The sequence below is a fragment of the Pongo pygmaeus genome, chromosome X, assembly GCF_028885625.2.
Source record: "Pongo pygmaeus isolate AG05252 chromosome X, NHGRI_mPonPyg2-v2.0_pri, whole genome shotgun sequence".
NCBI classification, from domain to species: Eukaryota; Metazoa; Chordata; class Mammalia; order Primates; family Hominidae; genus Pongo; species Pongo pygmaeus.
Window position 1 is genome coordinate 150,467,975 of NC_072396.2, and position 19,277 is coordinate 150,487,251.

Here is a 19,277-nt window from a genome sequence, read left to right on the forward strand (position 1 = left end):
ACAACCTAATGTTTCACCACAAGAAACAAAAATAGAAGAAACTAAGTCCGAAATGAGCAGAAGTAATGAAATAATGAAGATTAGATCAGAAATAAATAAAATAGCAGAAAAACTACAGAAAAGATCAAGAAAACGGTCTTTTTTTTTTTAAGATAAAATTGACAAACCTTTAGCTGGACTAAACGAGAGAGAGAGAGAGAGAGAGAGAGAGAGAGAAGACTCAAATAAATAAAATTATAAATAAAAGAGGGCCACTACAACTAATACCACAGGGGGAAAAATGATTATAGAGATGAAAATGAACAGTTATATGCCAACAAATTGGATAACTTAGAAGAAATGGATAGATTCCTAGATGAATACAATCTACCATGACTAAATCATGAATAAATAGAAATATGAATGCACCAATAATGACTAAGGAGATTGATTCAGTAATCAAACACCTCCCAACGAGAGATGCTCAGGACCTGATGGCTTCACAGGTGAAATTTACCAAACACTTAAAGAAGAATTAATGCCAATCCATCTCAAACACTTCCAAAATTCTACTATGCGGCCATAAAAAAGGATGAGTTCATGTCCTTTGCAGGGACATGGATGAAGCTGGAAACCATCATTCTCAGCAAACTAACACAAGAACAGAAAACCAAACACCACATGTTCTCACTCATAAGTGAGAGTTGAACAATGAGAACACATGGACACAGGGAGGGGAACATCACATACACACACGGGGGCCTGTCAGGGGGTGGGGAGCTATGGGAGGGATGGCATTAGGAGAAATACCTAATGTAGGTGATGAGTTGATGGGTGCAGCAAACCAAGATGGCACACGTATACCTATGTACCAAAATTGCATGTTCTGCACATGTACCCCAGAACTCAAAGTATAAAAAAAAGAAGAAAAAACTTCCAACTTGTTTTATAAGGCTTATGTTACCCTAATACCAGAGCCAGACAAGAACACTACAAGAAAAGAAAATTACAGGCCAATATCTTTAATAAATATATCTATAAAAATCCTCAACAAATGCTAGCAAACTGATTTTAACTGCATACTAAAATGATCATATACAATAATCAATTGGCATTTATCCTTGGGATGCAAAGAGGTTTGACAAATCAATAAATTTAATATACCACATTTACAGAATAAAAGATAAAAATCATATGGTCCCCTCAATAGATGCAAATAAGGCATTTGAAATAACTCAACAAACTTTGATGATGAAAACTCAACTAATTTGGTATTCAAGAAATTTATCTCAACATAATAAAAAACCGTATATGACAAATTTACAGCTAACATCATACTCAATGATGCAAAGCCAAAAGTTTTTCCTCTAAGATCAGGAACAAGACAAGGATGCACACTCTCACTGTTGCTGCTCAACATAGTAGTGGAAGACTTAGCCAGAACAGTTATGCAAGAGAAAAATATAAAAGGCATCCAATTTGGAAATTAAAAAGTAAAATTATCTCTGTTTGCAAATGGCACGATCATATGTGCAGAAATCCTAAAGACTCCACCAAAAACACTTAGAACTAATAAGCAAATTCAGTAATGTTTCAGGATACAAAATTAATATATAATACACACAAATCAGTAACATATTTATAATCTCTGGAAAAGAAATTGAGAATAAAAACCCATTTACAATACTATTAAAACAATAAAATACTTAGGAACAAATTTAACAAAGGAGGTAAAGGACCTATACATTGAAAACTATAAAACACTGATGAAAGGAATTGACAAAGGCACAAATAAATGGAAAGATATCCCATGTTCATACATTGGAAGAATCAAAAATTAACGTATCTACACTAACCAAAGGGATCTACATATTCAGTGCAATCTCTAAGAAAATTCCCATGTCATTTTTCACAGAAATAGAAAATAAATCCTAAAATTCATATGAAGCCACAAAATACTCTGAATAGCCAAAGCAATCTCAAGTAAGGATAAACTTGGAAGCATCACTCCTAATGATTGCAAACTATATTACAAAGCTATAGTAATCAAAACAGCCTGGTACTGGCATGAAAGCAGACACATAGATCAGTTAAACAGAATAAAGAGGCCAGAATGAAATCCACATACTTACAGTCAACTGATCGTCAACTAAGGTGCCAAGAACACACAATTGGAAAAGGATACACTCTTCAATAAATTGTGCTGGGAAAACTGGATATCCACATACAGAAAAATAAAATAGGACCCTTATCTCACACTACATGCAAATATTAACTCAAAATGCACTGGAGATTTACATATAAGATTTGAAACTGTAAAACTCCTAGAAGAAAAGATAGAGGATAAACTTCTTGACATGGGTCTGAGCCATATTTATATATTTTATTTATATATATATATATATATATGACCCTCAAAGCACAGGTTAAAAAAGCAAAAATAGACAAATTAAATTACATCCAACTAAAAAACTGCACAGCAAAGGAAAGAATCAATGCAAAGAAGAGACAACCTACAGAATGGGAGAATTACAACTACACAACACATAAGGGGTTAATATCCAAACTATGTAAGGAACTAAACCAACTCAATAATAAGCAAGCAAATAACTGAATTTAAAAATGAGCAAGGACATGAGTATTCATTTCTCAAAAGAAGATATATTAATGACCAACCTATATATGAGAAGGTGTGCAACATCACTAATCAATAGGGAAATGCAAATCGAAATCATAATGAGCTATCATCTCACACCTGTTAGAATGGTGTTATCAAAAACTAAAAAGATAATTTTTGGTGATTGTATGGATAACGGGAAATCCTTGTACTCTGTTCGTAGGAATGTAAATTGGTATAGCCATTATGGAAATCTATGAAGCTTCCACAAAAGTTAAGAACAGAACGACCATATAATCCAACAATCCCACTACTGTGTATATATTCAAAGGATATGTAATCAGTATGTCAGAGATATCTGTACTCTCCTGTTTATTGTAGCAGCTTTTACAATAGGCAAGATATGCAATCAACCTGAAGTCCATCAAAAGATGAATGGATAAAAAATGTAAGAGATATATACGTGTATATATATGTTTTTATGTGTGTGTGTGTGTGTGTGTGTGTGTGTGTGTATTTCAGCATTCAAAAGGAAATAATGTCATTTGGGACAACACAAATGAATTTGGAGGACATTATGCTAAATGAAATAAGCGAGACACAATGTACACTGTAAATTTATATAATTTGTATTTATAATTTTTCCAAGCACAATAAAGTTGAGAAAGCTGAGAAAAAAAGGGAGTAAGAAGTATTTCTGTGCAGTAAACAATTTGTTTCTGTTTAAGTGCAGCTTTCTTATGCAAGTACTAAAGTAGTTGACACCAAGTAAGAGATGAGAATATCAATGAGAATATCTCGTTGATCCATTTTAATTAATTGTTGATATTTTACAATTTATTGTTTACATTCAGTAGACTCACATTGTGGAACTGAAAAAGTCCATGGGTACCTATAGCTTGCATCACTCGAAGTAGTATGGGGAAATAGAAAATTTACAGAATGTTGTAGAAAGAGCCTTTGTTGGCAGTAGGAGGAGTGAGGACAAAGTCAGACTGGCTTTACATGCATATCAAAAAAGAACCACTATTTATAAGAAAAAAGAGTTTTTTTTTGAGATGGAGTCTCTGTCGCTCAGGTTGGAGTGCAGTGGCACGATCTTGGCTCACCGCAACCTCCGCCTCCCAGGTTCAAGCAATTCTCCTGCCTCAGCCTCTCGAGTAGCTGGGACTACAGGTGCGTGCCACCACGCTTGTATTTTTAGTAGAGACAGTGTTTCGCCATGTTGGCCAGGCTGGCCTCGAACTCCTGACCTCAGGTGACCCTCCCGCCTCAGGCTCCCAAAGTGCTGGGATTACAGGTGTGAGCCACCGCGCCCAGCCAAAGAATGCTTTTTTAATGAGATATTTCAGCTCAATTTGCCTTTAAAGTCTCTCAGATGACTTTATTAACTAGGGATGTTTCAAACCTCTGTGTTCAGCAGACAAATATAATGAAGGAACGGTAGGAAAATTGACGATGTTATGACATTCATGTGCTCGTAGTAAATACCATAGCTTATCTCCATAGTTATTATATTTAGAAAGGACATCACCAAAAAGGATGGGGAATAAATCATCCTATGGTCCACCCAAAAAGCTATGGACTCGGTATGAGCAAGGAAGAAGTCCAACGGAGCAACCATCGAGCTGCAAGAGAGGATGATTGAAAGGCTATTAGCTCAGATGCTGATTATGTAATCAGATAGGTGAGGTGATAATTTGTGTCAAGTGCTTAGGACGCTCTTTAGACTAGAATAGTTAACAAGGGTGACTTCTTTCTGTCTAATAAATAAGACATGAAGTACATTCCCATTAATAGATTATTTTAAAAAGAGATAAAGAGAAATCTAGGCTTCAAATTTTAAAAGGTGAATTAGGCACACAGATCTGTTTCTCTTCCTTGCCAAGTTCCCCTTGAAATTACCGAGAACATTTACAGTTGGGGGGCGGGGAGGAAGCTCTTGCAGTGCCAGCGAAATCAGAAAGGCAACAGGTAGTATACTAGAGATTTCAAAGAAATTTTGAATGGTACCAAGCAGATGAGATGGAATTGATTGAGGAAAGAAGATTGAAAACCCTAGCCCCAACAGCCAAGGGGAAAAAAAATCCTTCTTGGGGCCCTAAAGAAGCTCCAAGGAAATAGCTCAAGCAACAGACTGAACTATGGAGCAACAATGATGATCATCACGGAATAGAGTGAATTTTGAATAGCTGAGGGCGTCTGTCACTTTCTCTCATCTCCTTTAGCATTCCGTGCTGGTGACTAGGACTTGGGCTCTTAGAGTCCTGAGAACTCCCCTCCAAATGAGGAAATCGGTTTGCCTGGAGAGGGTTCTTGGTGTAGATATTAATTCCTGAGAAAGTAAATTGTGAGGTAACGTTAATCTTCTTATGAATCATCGAGGGACAAAATAAATGAAGAGAGAAAACAAAACACACAAACAAAAAACAACAAAAGCTCCATCCGGAGTGAAATACTTCTTTTGGCACTTCTAAGCACTCTGTCAGTGGAGTACCTGAAAAACAAGTAAAGGAGATGAGTGGTTTAAAAAGCACTGGTAGAATTGAGATGCAGAAGCAATTTACTCTGGAAAGCAGGGACTATGGGCTATTTAACTAGCTAAGATGCATCTGAGAAATGGCCAGGATAGGATTTATTCTGAAGAGCCTGTCATACATTACCACACAGTACACATCCACATCCATGATAAACACATAGAACATATAGGTCAGGACCAAGTGGGTACAACTTGACTACTATTCATCATCTTTAGATTAGGAATCCCCCTTCTCCTCCTCCACCTTTGCCATCAAAAAACTCATGTGCACTTTAAATATGTGACTAAACGAAGGAAAAATATTATTCTTGCTCAAAACTTTGTTTGAATGGCACTGTGTTCAAGAATCCCTTTGTTGTTGTTATTATTATTATTATTATTATTATTTGAGACGGAGTTTCGCTCTTGTTGCCCAGGCTGGAGTGCAATGGCACGATCTCGGCTCACTGCAACCTCTGCCTCTCCAGTTCGAGCAATTCTCCTGCCTCAGCCTCCCGAGTGGCTGGGATTACAGGCATGCGCCACCACGCCTGGCTAATTTTGTATTTTTAGTAGAGACAGGGTTTCACCATGCTGGTCGGGCTGGTCTCAAACTCCCGACCTCAGGTGATCCAGCTGCCTTGGCCTCCCAAAGTGCTGGGATTACAGCCGTGAGCCACCGCGCCCGGCCAAGAATTCTTCTTATAATCTTCTTTTCCTGATAACGAATGTGGTCCATTGACCTTTATTTCTCCTGAAAGCACACTTTATTTCTGGAAATGCAGATAAAGCACAACACAGGAAATCTCAATTCTAATTTATTTCTTTAAGATAAGCCGTTCAGTAATCATGAGTTACCTGTCAGGACACTTGCAAACATTGGCAAGTCTGGGTTAAAGACTCAAATAAGTAAACGCGAATGCTTTCTTCTCTCCTCTCTCTTCGCAATCTTCTAGGGAGCATATCCTTCTCCAGGGAATACAGGGAAGCTTGGGTGTTGAGATTTGATAGATAAGAAGGTCTTGCAGTTATTTATAAAATCCACTTGCATAAAATAGCTTCTGGAGTGCTCAGGTTGTGTATTTCCTGTGAGTTCTGCCTTTGCAGCTGCAGCTTAGCATAAAGGTGGAAAGCTGAATAGCACACAAGCTGAATGAATAGGTTAGCTGGCAATGGCCAGCCCTGCTTTTTTTAATATTTGCACACAAATAATTAAGTACCTTATGAGTAATCCACAAGGGTAAGAAGGGAAAAATAACTTCTAGCAATGATTAGGGAATGCTTTATGGAATGGGGGCTGGATTTGAAATGGACCTCTCACAATACATAAATTTCAGTCCCTAGCACACTCTTAACATAATAGTCATTTAAAAATGCCTACATCATGCCTTATTGAAAAGTATATTCAATATTCATTGGCTGACCTTCATCTGTTTAAGATAAATTTTCAAAAAATCCAAATGACATTAGGAGTTAAGACTAATGAAAAAAGTAAATGATCAACTTTGTTTTGGTCAAAAGCAAGGTCTGGCAAGAAAATAATAAAATTAATTATATCTGTTTATGGAAAAATAGTTGGGAAGGTGATTCCAGAGTAGAATGCCTGAACATTGGTATAATAAGTGTATCACTTCCACAAGAAGCAAAATAGAAGAGTTTGCGCTATTTGGAGCAGAGTGTATTTTGTCAGGACAGAAACACATTATGGTGCTTTATTGATCACCTATGACCAAGAGAGATGGACACAGAGGGGAAGATAAATTTGGTAATATTGGTAGGCAAGGGAAATGAAGTGAATATAGCCCCAGGCAGCAATGGGCCCAGGTCAAGACTCACATATCAGAAAAAAAGTCCAAAAAAATTTATGGAGAACTTGACAGTTATAAGCTGAGAATAATGCTAGGTGAAAAAACAGGAAACAATCATAATAGCATACGATTTCAACTACAATAAATGGCATTGATAGGAAAACCTATCCATCTGTCTTGTCTATCTGTCTGCTTGCCTGAAAGAAAGAGATGCCTACGAGATGGCTGAATTTCACAGGTACCGTCACAGTTGTGCAAACTGGTGGTGATCTCAGATAACCTGGAAAGATTGGGAAGCAATTGCTGTAATGTCAATTGGGTTTGACTATAAACAGAAATAAAGAAAGAAGATTGTACCCAAAACCCGGGCAAAAGAAGGGATATAGAGACATTGCTGTCCATATAATATCTGTGGGTAACTGGCTCTTTGGCCTTCTGATATAGGAGTTGAAGGGCTTTCTAAATGCTATCAGTGGCTATTGAAATGTTTCTCCTTGCCCTGTTGGACCCTGGTAATGGGGAGAAGTAAACTAGATCAAACTGTGAACATCTTGGATAGACTAAGCCAGAGTGCAGAATCACAGTTCTGGTTTCTTGAATTTAAACATGTTGTCACTGGGTTGTCATATTCAGAAAAAAAAATGCTAAATGTTCAAGTTAACTTTTCTGGAGTGATATTGCAAACCATTAAGAAGAAATTAATTATAGGTGCCCCCAAATTTTGCAGCATTTTACTTAATGATCATTATTTTTAGGTGGTACAAATATTTATTGAATTTTATTTTTACTTCAATACTTAGTGTTTGAAGAATGTCTTGAAATTGCCTTTCTCCCTGGCTACTGTTGTAAACACTGTTGGATTTCCACCCTATAGCTATACCTCTCCCTCCTTCCTTGCTAGCACAAACAAGCTTTTGTTAAACCTCTTTTGATTTGCAATGTCCTTCCCCAGGCTTGTGTGATGAGTTTTGATTGGCCTCTAAACCAAGAATAGCTGGTTTCATCCCTCTTGGAAAATGACTGGTTTAGGCACGGGCAAGTGATGTAATTCTGGCCAGTGAGATTTTACAAGTCTGCTGAAGACTTCTGGGAAGAAAAGGAACATACGAGAGATACATACTCTTGTTGTGAGGATCAAGTAAGCTAATATATGTAAACCACTTAGAACAGTCAATAACTGACTGACACATAACAATCTAACAATTGCTAGGTATTGCTATTGTTGATGTTGCTGTTGTAATTGTTAGGGTGTGGCACCCTTGAGTGGCCATGACACCCTAGATACGGTATAAGATGTGTACACTTCATTTTTATCAATATAGCTAAAACAAACATTAGCCTACAGTGGGTCACTGCTTATGGATGTGCATAGACACAGGAAGAGTTTTGATAAGAACTGAGAAAATCAAGCATGTTTTCAAGTGAAACATGCAGATATGGTTCAGAGCTGACGGATCTAGGTATGGAGAAAGAGTATTCATCCCATTGTAGCCATGCAGAGTTCTGATGCCCCACAGTAGAACAAGCGAATAACATAATAATCTCATAGAACCTGTATTTTTTTTTATAATTCTCCATTTGCTATCCCACTCCAGCCCCCTGAACCAAATATTTCTATGTGTGTAATGTATGTATATTATGTATTGACTACATGGTAATAATAAGATTACAAGACCTGAAATTATTTAATAATATGCTCCAGAAAATGAAAATCTCAAATTTATTACAGAAGCATTTGAACTTACAGATGATTTTTATTTTCATTCACTTATTGCTAATATTAATACCAATGGAAATATTTAGAAATAGTGCAAAAGCAAAAAGTGACAAATGAGATCTAATTAACTAAAGAGCTTATGCATAGCAAAAGTAACTATCAACAGAGTAAAGAGACAACCTACAGAATGGGCAAACATTTTTGCAAACTATGCGTCTTACAAAACTCTAATAATATCCAGCATCTATAAGAAACTTAAACAAATTTACAAGAAAAAAAAACCACTCCATTAAAAAGTGGGCAAAACATATGAACAGATCCTTTTCAAAAGAAGACATACATGCAGTCAACAAGCATATGAAAAAACCTCAATATCACTGATCATTAGAGAAATGCAAATCAAAATCACAATGAGATACAATCTCACACCAGTCAGGATGGTTATTATTAAAAAGTCAAAAACTAATAGATGCTGGCGAGGTTGTGGAGAAAGGGAATGCTTATACACTGTTGCTGTGAGTGTAAATTAGTTCACCCATTGAGGAAAGCAGTGTGGCTCTTCCTTAAAGAACTTGAAACAGAACTACCATTTGACCCAGCAATCCCGTTACTGATCATATACCCAAAGTAATATAAATCACTCTACCGTAAAGACACATGCCCACATATGTTCGCTGCAGTACCATTCACAATAGCAAAGACATGAAGTCAACCTAAACGCCCATGAATGACAGATTGGATAAAGAAAATGTAGTACATATACACCATGAAATACCATGCAGCCACAAAGAAGAATGAGATCATGTCATTTGCAGGAACATGGATGGAGCTGGAGGCCATTATCCTTAGGAAACTAACATAGGAACAGAAAACCAAATACCACATCTTCTCACTTATAAGTGGGAGCTAAATGATGAGAACAAATGCACACAGAGAAGGGAACAAAAGACACTGGGTCTACTTGAGGGTAGCGGGGGGAGGAGGGAGAGGAGCAGAAAAAATAAATATTGGGTACTAGGCTTAGTACCTGGGTGATGAAATAATCGCACAACAAACCTCTGTGACAGGGGGTTTATCTATATAACAAACCTGCATGTGTGCCCCTGAACCTAAAATAAAAGTTTTTTTTAAAAAAGGAAATAGTGGTTATGCAGAACACAAATGCCATTTCCTCCCTGACTTCTCAGTCAAGATGTGAAAGTGTAACAAGTATGAATATTAAGTATTCTAGTTTTATATCTCATGCATATTTAAATCCTACTTAATGTTAACAAGACTCATTAATAAGCAAAAAAAAAAAAAAAACTTTCAGCAGCATAAAATAACATAATGCCACGCTGGTTCATGATTTAAAAGTTAAAATCTATGTTAAAATATTAGGAAATGACATACCCACACTTATTTCAGTATTTGCAAATGTGTACCTGTCTTCATTCTTTAACTCGAAAAGAATCAACTTTTCCTTATAGGGATGTCAGGGGTGCTTTTGAGGAAGTTCCATTTTCCACTAGGCAGAAGATTAGACCAAATGATGCTAGAAAGGGTGTGAATTAACTCCAACTGCTATCTAGATACTAGATGTTAGGATATTGGCCTGGCACTTTCTTGTTTAAGGCAAGGCTTCTCCCTCAACTGTATCCCAATTTCCTCTCCATAAAATAAGATGCTATATCAAAAGTTCTCTTCCAGATCTAAGATCTGAAAATCCTCTTCACAAAGTGTTGCAGAAAAAAATAGTATGCATTCACCATATATTTTCATTTTTCTCCAGGATACACAGAAAGACTACATTTTCCAGTCTACCCTTACATATAGGTGGAGCCATATGACCCAGTTCTGGGGGACGGAGTCTGGTGTAGGTGATACATGCCACTTCCCGGCCTGATCCCTGAACTGTTCCATGCAATCTTCCACTCTCCCTCTCTTTCCCCATATGCAGGGGTGGATGTGAAGCAATATAAGATGTGAGAAGACAAATCCCCGAGGTTATTGCTGAGAGTAGAGCTACACAGGAGAAAGTCTCAGCTGCGAACACCTACATCACATTTGTCGCAAATGAGAAACAAATCCATATTAAGTTACAGGATTGCAAATTTCAGGTGGTATGCTACTGCCAAAAATGAGCATTAACCTGACTAATACAAACACACGTGTATATAAAATACACAAAGTCAGATCTACTGTCATAAATATTGACAGCAAAGGCTGAACACCAGTCAGAGCATGTCTCTTGGCTAGAACTGGGGTTTGTAATATAAGGCTCTAGGAATAGATAAGGAAGAATGACAGCACCAATGCAAAACAGCATCTGAATACTTCACAGCGGAGCTAACAAGTAATTTTAAAAATGCTTTTTACCTTTTAAATCTTATAAGTTCTTATGGAAATGCATACAATTGAAGCAATTACTACTTTAAAACTATGTGTTGCTGGCCGGGCACGGTGGCTCATGCCTGTAAATTCCGGCACTTTGGGAGGGCGAGGCAAGCGGATCACTTGAGGTCAGGAGTTGGAGACCAGCCTGACCAACACAGTGAAACCCCGTCTCTGCTAAAAATACAAAAATTAGCAGGGCGTGGTGGCACGCGCCTGTAATCCCAGCTATTCGTAGGCTGAGGCAGGCGAATCGCTTGAACCCAGGAAGCAGAGGTTGCAGTGAGCCGAGATCATGCCACTGCACTCCAGCCTGGGTAACAGAGTGAGACTCTGTCAAAAGAAAAAAAAAAAAACTATGTGTTGTTAGGTTCAATAATGTATTAACAATGTATTAGGTTGGGTGCAAAAGTAATTTTGGTTTTCTTAGATTGGGTTCAGAAGTAATTGCAAAAACCACTCTTGCTTTCATACCAAGCTAATAGATTGTCTTAAAATATAAACTACAACCCAAGCATTGGGTTTTGTATATACATACAAAAAATTAAGTGTAAAATACCATATTCTGCCTTAAAGGTATTTATAAATATCCATTTAACATTTATAACCATTATTAATATTCAATAAAATCTACAAAATAACTCTGAAACAACACTTTATAATCTCAATTTTATATAACAAGAAATGGAAATACTTTAGAAATAAAGTTGGGCTGAGTGCAGTGGGTGATGTCTGTAATCCTAGCACTCTGTGAGGCCAAGGCAGGAGGATTTAGACCAGCCAGGAGTTTTAGACCAGCCTGGGAAACATACTGAGACCCTGTCTCTACAAAATAAATAAGAAAGAAAGAAGTCTGAGCAGTATTCATCATATGAAACACTATTCAAACCCCTCACAGAATAATCCTTAAAAGTCAACTAAGTCCAAAGCTGTGAGAAGAGTAAGGAGGATTTATTTACTATCTCTCTTTACATTTGTATATACTCGAACATTTTTCGAAAAAAAATTAAAAGATATGGGGCAGAATACAGGCTCCCCACAAAAATGTCCACATCCCAATCCCCAGAGCCTATGAATATGTTTCATTACATGTCAAAGGGGAATTAAGGTTGTAGGTAGAATTTGGACTGCTAACCACCTGATTGTGAGAAGAGGAGACTATCCTGGATTTTCTGGGTGGGTCTGATGTAATCACAAAGATCCTAACAAGCAAAACAGGGAAGAAGAAGAGTTAGAATCAGGGAAAAAGATGGGATGCCAGAAGCAGGGTTATAATAGTTCAGTGTGAGAATAGTTGGACCAGCCATTATTGGCTTAAAAGATTTAGAAAGGCATCAAGGGCAAAGGAATGCAGGTGGTCTCTAGAAATTGGAAAAGGCGAGGAATGGATTCTGTCCTGGCACCTCCAAAAGGAGGCAGTCCTGCCAATACCTTGATATTATCTCAGTGAGACCCATTTCAGACCTCTGACTTCCTGTAAGATCATAAATGTGTGTTGTTTTAAGCCACCCAATTGGTAGTAATTGATGACAGCAGCATTTGAAAACTAGTACAAAAGAGGGAAAAAAAGTCTTGTTGAGTATCTGTGCTTGGCACTGTAGCAGTCACTTGGAGAGATGCCAAAATGGTATGATCCCTGCCCATAAGCTGCTTACCATCTGTTCTAAGAGATAAGACTAACACGAGAAATACCTAGGGGGTAATAAAAGATAACATGTTTAGAGCTAAAATGAGGAATGCAGAGGGTAAGTGCTACTGGAATTCTGACCACATAAACAGACATAAATTACCTAGCCTGGCTTGGTCCTAACAAATTCTGTAGGTAGAAAAGAATGGCATTGGAGAACTGCTGATGTGGTTGGGTTATCTGTCATTGCACTGTACTGCTGGCCTCACATGCTGCAGATGAGATTCTGGGGTGTCTGAAGGGAGCCTGAAGTGATGGGTGGGTCTCATCTCCACAATAATGGACTGTCATCCAAAGAAGAATCACTCAGCACTGGCAACAAAAATAATCCATTAACCCATATCTTCCTGGCCTCCTAAAGAAACTCTCCCCTCAAAAAATGTCCCAGCTGAAGGTACTAGCTCTGGAATTCATCGATACCATCACTCATTTTCTCATTTCAGCCCCCTACCCTTCTTTACAAGCTAACTGATACAACCATTCAGCCTCTCCAAATCCCTGCAATTTTTCTCTACATGTGGGAACTCAGCTATGGGAACTTAGATGACTTCACCATCCTATGCTTTGGGGTCCTAATCTGTAAAATGAAAAGGATACTAGCATCTATCCCATAGGGTAGTTGGATGTGAGGATTGAGACACAGTAAGAGAAAGTGTTTATTACACTACCAGGAAAGTCCTCAATTAAAGTGCAGTATGATCGTTATCGTTCATTGATGCTAATTGATCATAAATAGAGTAATTATATACCAAGTTTGCATGTGACATTTCAGCTTTAAACTTGTGGTCTCAACTTAGTTATCAATAGCATCCCTTTTCCTTCACAAAATGTTCCCATACGCTACCTTAATAATAAGGAACAAGACAAGAAGGCAATTGTTAGAACTCAGTCATCATATTAGTATAGGCAGAAAAGATGATTTACAGTAAAACATCTGGCTCAGCTTCTTAAATCCTGACTGCCTAAGGAACAGGGTTGGTGCTAGAACCAGTGACACGACTGAGTCTCTGCAACAAGCCAAGGGTATCAAAAAGCCATGAGTATATGACTTCAGAGAGATGTGATATTTTTCGTCTCCTTGAACATTTTCTTCTTCATCCTCCCTAATCCAGAGAGAAAGTGGGGATTAGAGAGCTAACTCTGCTGCCATTTGATTATTTCAAGTAGGTATTTTTGTCTGTCTACCTAGAAAGAACAAAGTCAAATCCTTTTGATATCGAATTGCCTTGATGCTTTAAAGCACCGGAGCTGTGATTATGGTCTGAAAATAGCTCTTGACATAAAACACAGATTAAAGATTCAGGTGAGTTTAGAGATGGGTTCTCCTGAGTTTTAAGGAGGCTAAAATCAGGGTTAGACCAAACAACAATTTATTATAGGGATAAGATAAGGAGTTTTATCTGAACACTTATTCCTTATAATAGCTTTTCCTTTAGAACTATCTCTTTCAATCTTTACATTCATAATTTTATGTCTGTCTCTATTTCTCTATAAGAATATATATATGTGTGTATCCATGCTACACTGCAGAAAATAAGCATAAAAATAAAACACATGAAGCATGCATGCTTGTACGTGCTTCATGAAAATTTTGAAAGAGTATATCTCTGGAGAGTGAGAAAGGAGAGATTCATAGGGGGTAGGTCAATTTTATATTCTACTGTATAGTTAATATGCTTCTGTGTCATTTTACTGTTTGTACAATAAGCATGTCACTTTTGTAATTTAAAAAAGTCAAAAAGTTATTATTTTGACTTTTAAGCATAACTAGGTGGAAAAGGCATGTAAATATTCCTTCTAGGATTAGGTATTCATAGACAAGATTGTTTGACCAAAAGAGTAAGGCTATAAATTGACATAATATGTGAATTGAAGGTCAAATAAGAGGAAATAAACAGCTATTGATAGCATAACAGCTCCACCTTATAACATCCATACTCAAAAAACCCATTTACTTCTTAAAACCTATGAAATTGTGGCAAGAATTCTAAAAGATCCCATTGTTGTATGAACTCTATAGAATCCTTTCCCCTTGAGTATGGGCAATACTTGAATATGATAGGATTTCACTCACATGAGTATGTGAGTATGTTATGAAACAAGGAAAGGTAAAGGGATTTTGTAGATATAATGAATTGAGGTCTCTATTAAATTGACTTTAAGTTAATCAAAAGGGAGATTTTCCTTGGTGAGCCCTTCAAAACTGAGCCCAGAGCTCAGAGATAGGAGAAGCAGCAGGAGATACTTTCCTGTTGACCGTCATGTTGTATAGTGCAACATGTGACAGGGAATGGCAAAAAGACTAAATGCTGAAAGCCTTGTTCTACAGACCCAAGACACTGACTTCTGTCAATTACCAACAAGCTTGGGAGGAAAATCCAAACTTCAGATGAGACCACAGTCCTGCCAGACATCTTGGTTGCAGCCTGTTCAGACCCTGAGCAGAGAATCCAACTAAGTATGCCTGGACTCCTGACCCATGTAAACTGTGAGACAAGTGTGTGCTGTTTTAAGCTGCTAATTATGTGCTAATTTGTCAGACAGTGATATAAAACTAACACAAGGATTATATCAAGTTTCTTGCCTGGCATTCAAGACCAGCCTCCATTTCTTGTTTTCACAAAATCATCTTCTTCTGCTCTTTCTTGTAGCCCAAGATATTTATCTATACAAGGACACATAAATATGCAGTCACCCTCCACATGCTTGCTCATACCATTACCTCAGAAGGAGATGACATAGAGGAATGGTTAAATGCATGGGTAGTAGACCAGTGCTGTCCACCAGAAATGTCTGTGATGATGGAAATGTTCTATATTTATGCTGTCCACTATGGTAGCCACTAGCCAAATATGGCTCTTGAGCACTTGAAATGTGGTTAGTACAACCAAGGAACTGAATTTTAATTCTATTTAATTTTAGTACATTTAAATTTAAATAGACAACAGTGACTTCCAGATTGAGCAGGACAATTCCAGAGTCAGACAATCTGAGTCCAATTTCCAGCTCCACTACTTAGTTATATGATCTTGCATAAGTTCTTTCACCTACTTGTGCCTCAGTTTTCTGATGATTTGGTCTTCCTCATCGGGTTGTTGTGAGCCTTAAATGAGTTACTACTTGAGATGTAGTCAAAAGAGCGCCTTGTACATAGTAGGCATCATATATGTTTGTCAAATAAATAAGTAGATTCTACTACCCTTCTTTCCCATACAAATTCTAACATTTATTCTTTAAGCCCTAGAGATTCTTCTGTCTTCACATGAAATTTTTGGGATCACTCCAAACCATGTAATACTAATTGGCTGTCACATTACTTTGGCATGTAATTACATACTGCTGTGAATTGTTATTTAAATACTTGTGGGTATATTTTCTTTCTCCAAGACCGAAGAGTCTTCTATGGACATTACTATATGACATGTGCCTTTTGTATCTCTTATAGTGCTGAATACCCATAAGTTTACCTAAAACACATTCAATAAATATTTGTTGACATTTGTATAAGGCCTTGAATTAGAGATAAAAGACAAGGCAAAGACAATGACCAGAGATATTGCCAGTACTGTACTTTTCTTTCCTTTCTTTTCTTTTTCTTTCTTTTGTGTGTGTGTGTGTGTGTGTGTGTGTGTGTGTGTGTGTGATGGAGTTTTGCTCTTGTTGCCCAAGCTGGAGTGCAATGGCGCAATCTCGGCTCACGGCAACCTCCGCCTCCCGGGTTCAAGTGATTCTCCTGTCTCAGCCCCTCGAGTAGCTGGTGTTACAGGTGCCTGCCACCACACCCAGCTAATTTTTGTATTTTTAGTAGAGATGGGGTTTCATCATATTGGTCAGGCTGGTCTCGAACTCCTGACCTGACCTCAGGTGATCTGCCTGCCTCGGCCTCCCAAAGTGCTGGGATTAGAAGTGTGAGCCACCGTGCCCAGCCTGTACATTTTTTATACAACTAAGATGTTGCTAGGCTTAAGAAACATAGCATCTTTAAAAAATACACTGTCAAGATTCTAGCTGTCAGGACCTAAGAGAGAGAGAGAAGTTTGGACCTGCAAATGAGAATTTTGTAAAAATAGAGTATGGAGGCAATGACCCTGAGGAGGAATTTGTACCCAGGTGGTTCACAAACACTCCCCAAAACCATGCCCAGACTATAACACATCCAGAGAATGTGTTATCATTTTATGCAATGGGCACTGGGGACTTCTTAGAGGGCGGAGATCCAGCCTCCTTCCTTGGAGATTAGAAACTGTCAGTCCAAAGAGATTTTGTCCCTTTATATCCTGGGAGGTAAGCTTTGCTGTAAGCCCTTGGAAAAGCCACAAGACCCATTGGAAATTAGTCCTGTTGGACCAAGACCCCAATCTCAAACTCCATCTGAAGGCCTGCTCCATTCTTACCTTCTGCTCAGCGAAACAGACTTTTGTCCACTGTTTCTATCTAGACTTTTCTTGGGGATCCTGCTGCAATCTGCCAAATCATTTTAAATTACTTTGCCTCCCACCTAAGAATAACATTTTGGTTCTAGTTCTGTCAACCTATCCACAAGTGCCCCCACCACTTCTCTATCTGCCTAGATCTCTAGCTTAAGCTCTGCCTATGCTATGACCTGTTTTGTCTTTAGGCAGCTTGACCACCTCTCCCTTCTACTTGAATCCACAATGACCTGGGAGGCTACAGTTTTGCCGTACATCAGGCACACAATTCCAAGAGCTTCCTAAGTGATTCAATGGGAGGAGCTATCAGGTACTGGGGGCGGGAGAATAATAAAGATGCTATAATCACTTCTTTCTCAAATTATAGCACATCACAACTCAACTTTTTGCCATTGTGCATGTGATAAAATAACAAAAAGTTTTCTCAAGTAGCTCACTTAAGCTCATAGTCTACTCTCCTTTGTAATCAACCATCTCTGTTTTTTTAATGACTGTAAATATTTCTCCTAATTTTAAGAAAAGCCAATAGATTTTCACAGCCAGGCATTTCCATTTACACTTAAGTACATTTCTCCATATAATCTTTAACTATTGAGTTGGTTAAGGAAGAAAATAGAAGTATTAAACTCTCCATAGGGAAACAGTAGCAAAGTAGTAAAAATAAATGGATTTAAGAAAAGCAGTAGACTTGGCAACTGAAATATTGCTCATCATGAAGACTTTCTCTGACTTTATTATTCATTACTAACGTAGCCTCTTTTTGCTGCATATAGTATACCATATTGGAAATAAACACTCATTCTACTCATTCTATAACATGGTAAGAGAATGTGAATCATAAATCTTATTAGTAAATCCCAGTAACCTTTAGTCATTTAATACTAAAAAACTAAACACAATATTCTCTTTGTTATTTTGCATCATGATTTAAAACAAGAAATACAATTATAAAAAAAGTTTAGTTTAACTATAAGCCATAAGAACTCTTCCCTTACATATTTTAAGCATAATTAATATTTTAAAGACATTTTGGAATTGCATAAATATTTCTATTTTCTTCTTGGAAATGAATTCTATCCATCAATAACTTATACCAGTTGTGTTATAATCTGCCTACCAAAATGCCAATTCAAATTCCACTGCAAGGAAGGCCAGAATTAACTGGTAAAAAAGAGTTAAATAAATATACTTCTATTACAAGAACATAAAATAAGACAAACATCTAATTATCAAAGTATTTCTAAGCATTTTCCTCATCTGGTAATAAAGATAATGCTGCCTTTTAGATGTGTTTGGAGCAATAAAGGAGATTACGTATATCAAGCATGTTGCAATGGGACTAGAATAGACATTTAATAGAAATAGCAGTTGTATTATCATTGGAAACCTAGTGCCCCAAGTTTCTAGCCTTCTAGAAATCACCTTTCTTAAACATCTAAGTAAAGTAACTTGCAACTTCACCCCAGTGACCATGAGTAGTATAGAGCCCTCCTGTGTGTTCTGAATGATTCCTGGAGAGTATGAATTTATCTGTTCTACTTGTTTCTTTTGGTTCCATACTGCTGCTTCCAGTGTCTCTGGATCACTCCTGAATCTCATCTATTTGCTTACCATTAAGTCAAGTCACACCAGTTCTCAAAAACTTCTGTCTGAATGCAACAGTAGAGTCCCTTTCTCCCCTCCCCAAGGTACTGTTAACATGAGCCTGCGATCAGGTTTGGTGGTTAACACATTGTACTGGAAATTTGAGAATTTTGTAAGAATATTACAATTCAGAAAGGAAAATTTAGCTTAATATCAGAAATAGCTGCTCCCAAAACCCACAGGACACATAACAATATGTAGGGTCTCTTGCAAGCCAGCTGCCAGAGTTTCTTCTCCTGATATCTTTCTCTTTCCAGTTCCGAAACTCTTGAACACATTTGTCCTAGGTCAGGCCAGAGGAAATAGAAAATCTCTAGATATCAACAAGGGCTTTGATTCCCACCCCCACACCCCTACCAAAAGTATATTATTATATTATTAGAATAAGTTAGCATCCCACTATGATTTATTTACACTTAGATTACTTCCAATATCAAAGGACAAAGAATAAGTACTTAACATTCTTCTGCATGACAATAAGGCTCACAAGTAATCCCTTCTAGA